The 3,843-nt window shown below is 45.7% G+C and overlaps 1 protein-coding gene across 2 annotated transcripts in view; it reads right to left on the reverse strand.

Moving 5' to 3' along the window:
* The window catches only part of LOC112158900 (membrane-associated guanylate kinase, WW and PDZ domain-containing protein 1), a gene marked incomplete at its 3' end in the record, with an annotated part of 22,744 nt that extends 18,901 nt beyond the window's left edge, over positions 1-3,843 (reverse strand). The window contains 1 exon segment of one of the 2 annotated variants that reach the window (XM_024292579.2): positions 3,479-3,843. 2 annotated transcript variants of the gene reach the window in all.

The following is a 3,843-nucleotide window of genomic DNA, read 5'->3' on the forward strand; positions in this document are numbered from 1 at the left end:
TCAAACTTTTGTCAGAGTTGAACCTTCTCAGTTGAGGTTGTAACGTTCACAGGTTGTGCAAAGTCCCAGGAACTCAGCAGAGAAAAAAAAGAGGATGGAAACAAAAACTCACGACTAGATGACGTTTGGGGCTCCAACAGTGTTCGTCTTCTTTATTAATCTTTTCATCAACCTTATAAAGCCCGGTTGGACGGCTAATGTCCCGAATATACATATAAAGAGAACAAGAGCTGCACAACCTGAGGGTTACAATACAAAAAAAGAGAGACTAATCTGGTACCAGCGACAACGTGTATACTTCAGTCCCGCGCGGCGATATGACATCATCATCAGTGGCCATATGAAAGTCCTAAAGGAGCCAGTCCAACCCCCTGACTATTACATTGTGCTCTGGTGTTTGTCAGCTGATCACTAATCAGACGTTTTCATGCTAATTCAAGCTCGCTGTCGCCCACTCTCTCACTCAGCTGCTGTCTTCGTCTCCCATCGAAACGAAAACGTTCCCTGAGTGTGTGTGTGTGTGTGTGTGTTACCTCACAGGAGTTGTTGGTCTGTGAGAGTTTCGTCAGTCATCAGAGTTTCTGGAATCTCTCCTCTGTTTGGACGATAGTCTCTCGTCCTGTTTCTGTACTTCCGTCTCGCTCTGCTCGCCGTTTGCCCGAGATAAGGCCGGTCAGAGTCCAGTGTGCGTCAGAGTGCATGTTTATGTGTTTTAGTGACTTTCTCTGAGTGCTCAGGTGGGTCTAGCAGGAGCCACGCCCTCCTCTCATTGGTCAAAAACCAGTTGGTGTATGGAAGCTGCACCTCCCCAGGAACATGTATGGACAGAATACAGCCTCATTCAATGTGTGTGGAACTCTTGATTGTGAAAATTATCTGGTGAAAAAGATTTGACATTTTCACACTTTCTTAAACTAACATGCCTCAATGATAAAATAAAAAAGTCTAAATATGCGTTTTTAAAACACTAAAGCTGCGCTTTCCCTGCAGCACGGAGCTCCACGCCACTCACGGCGACAGCAGGCGGCAAGTGTTTATGTTGAGCAATAGTCAAAATTTATTTAATAAATGTTTAATAAATGTTATTAAATGTTTTATAAAGCACGATCAGAGTGCTTCTGATGAGTATGGATGGACCGGTAACAGACATGGAGGATTGTGGATTCCTCCGGTCCCTAACCCCACGAATAAGGACGGTACGTTTTGTTTTTCTGCGTCTATTTGTACAACAGCAGTTCTCCACCATGGTTACCCTCCTTCACCGCGACAGTCAGCTGACTCAATTCGATTGCTACCAAAATGGCGGCGCCCTGAGGGGGACAGCCCTGTGTGACCTCATCTCCCGGAGCTCTATTCCTGACAGCTGTCAATCAAACGTTGGAGGTGGGGCCAGAGGGCACCACCTGCTTTTACTGAGGCATCTGATTGGTCAGTTCATAACTTCAATAACTTGGGATAAACCGAGAATATCATGAAATAAAATTTGGATTACAAAGAAGATTTTAAGGAGAATTTATCAGAGCAAGAATAGTTATTCTGACGAATGAAATGACTGAAAAAAACGGTCTATTCTTCTAATGAAATCTGTGAAATTTTTACCTTCTTGGAACCAGCGGGTACTTCCTGTTTGGGGGAGGGGGTTAATACGTCCAGAGAATGTACAGTCAATGGTTTATCTCATCTCCAATGATGGGCGGAGATGAGACAAACCATCGGTTGTGGTACACCAGCCTTCTCAGAACTTCCTGTGAGATCTCTACTGACCCACCTGCACATGTGTGTCAAAAACACTGGCAGACACGGCATTAGAAACCGCATTTTTGAGATAAAATCAAGAGAAAAAAACAAAACGATGTGTCAACTATTAAACTAGTTCTCAACAATTTTATTGGTCGACTAATCGACAGATCTTGGCAGCTCTAACTGAGATCATTTTGACAGACTCGGGTTTTCCTGCTGCACGGCGGCGGACAGGAGAGCGCTCCAGAGGGTCACCTCCACGTCGCCCACTTCCATCTCTGGAAGATCTCTACAGTTCCTGCAGCCATCTCACAGGATTCATCCCAACAACAACATTCTCTGTTTACACTGCTGCCTTCAGGGAGAAGATCCAGAACAATGAAATCGAGGACAAATAGATACAGTTTTAATCCAAGATCATCACAGTTCTAAATGCTGAGTAACATCTGGTTACTGTCTCATCAGCTGGACCAAATGCAACACATCCTTCAGAAAAAACATCTCAGCTCACTGACTGTATATAGAGATGGACAGAGTGGCTGTGACATCACCCAAATAAATGCCTTACTGCTCCAGTGAAATAAAGCAATACGAACGCCGCCATGTTGGAGCCGGTCAACAGTGATTGAAGGGCCTCTGGTCACACGCAAGACGGTGTCAGAATCGATCTGTAGCCGGAAGCGGAAATCGTAACTTTAGCCGGTTGCATAAGCGGAAACTTTAGGAAACTCTTTCAAGGTGATATTTTAAAGTCGAGGTGAACTATCAGCTTTTATGCTTTTGAATGTGAATGAACTTTAACTGTTTTCTCTCCGTGAATCAACTGATCGGAGCCGCAGAATAGGGCTGGGCGGAATGGTAAGAAAAGAAAATCACATTTTTTTCAATTTTATTTCACAATTTCGATTTTATCACAATTTCTTTAAAATAAATGATTTTTGTTGAAAGAAGTTAAAACATTTCTAAAAAAATATTTGTTTATTAAATTTTGATTTCAAATGTATTCAAAGAAAAATATCGTCACATCGCCCACCCCTACTGCAAAATGCTGTTTTTTTCTCCGTGACAGAGAGTGTCACGGAGAAAAAAAATGGGAAAAAAGGTCGAAAGTTTAAAACGATATCTTTTTTGCGGCCGGTTCCAGCAGGGGGAGGGACTTCCGGCTATTCATTTTTGGGAGCCACATTTTTTCTCTGTATTCTCTTGCAGAGATTGGTCCAAATTGGTCCAAGTCACGCTTCAATTCCAACTACTGTCACCAATCATGCACCTTGGGGACATCAGGTACTTCCTGTTTAGAATGTGAGGGGGAGGGGTCGCTCTGTCCAGTTCCTATGTACAGTCAATGGATGTTTCACATCAAACCAGAACTCTTTCACTCACACGTTTGTTTCTAGTAAAAGTCTGTATTACAGGAACGAGTCTTCCACCATCTGACGGGACCAGAGCCAACAAACAGGTGAGTGAGGAGCCGAGACATCACCTGAGCCCACGTGACCCGCTGAGGTGCCCATGATCCCCCCCCAGTTTGATCGCGGGTGCTGCACTCTTCTCTCACGGTCACAGGAAACAAAGACCGGATTCATGTAAACATTGGCGCGCACGCGGAGTAACCTACTGACATATGTTCCACGCACGCGCACTATGCAGGCTGCAGATCTGCTGACAGAGCGCTTCCATCCGAGCGCGCGCCTCATCACCTCGCGCCAAAAAGCGAGACACCAAAGCTCCACATTACCTTCATAATTCCGGCCTCGTGCCGTACAAACGTCCCCGCATCTGCGCGCGCGGGTCTCCGTCCGCGTGAATCCTCCGCTGGCTTTCAGCGTATCGATTTTCCTTTTGCCGCGGCGCGCGCACGCGCTCCACTCCGCGTTCTGCCACTGCAGGTTAAATCCACACGCGTGCGCACACCAGTCAGAAACATCGGGTGCAACGTGCACGCTGGTTTCTCTCTTTAACTGTACACTTAAAAAAGCGTGTGCGCTTTGAAGCGCATGCGCGTTGTACCCTCAGTTATCTTTACTACAGTGCGCGATCGCGTCAGTGTCTCTCCACCATTCTCTCTCTCTCTCAGGCTGTGTGCGTTTGTGTGCACGTGCG

This window comes from Oryzias melastigma, linkage group LG7 (assembly GCF_002922805.2).
Source record: "Oryzias melastigma strain HK-1 linkage group LG7, ASM292280v2, whole genome shotgun sequence".
NCBI lineage: Eukaryota > Metazoa > Chordata > Actinopteri > Beloniformes > Adrianichthyidae > Oryzias > Oryzias melastigma.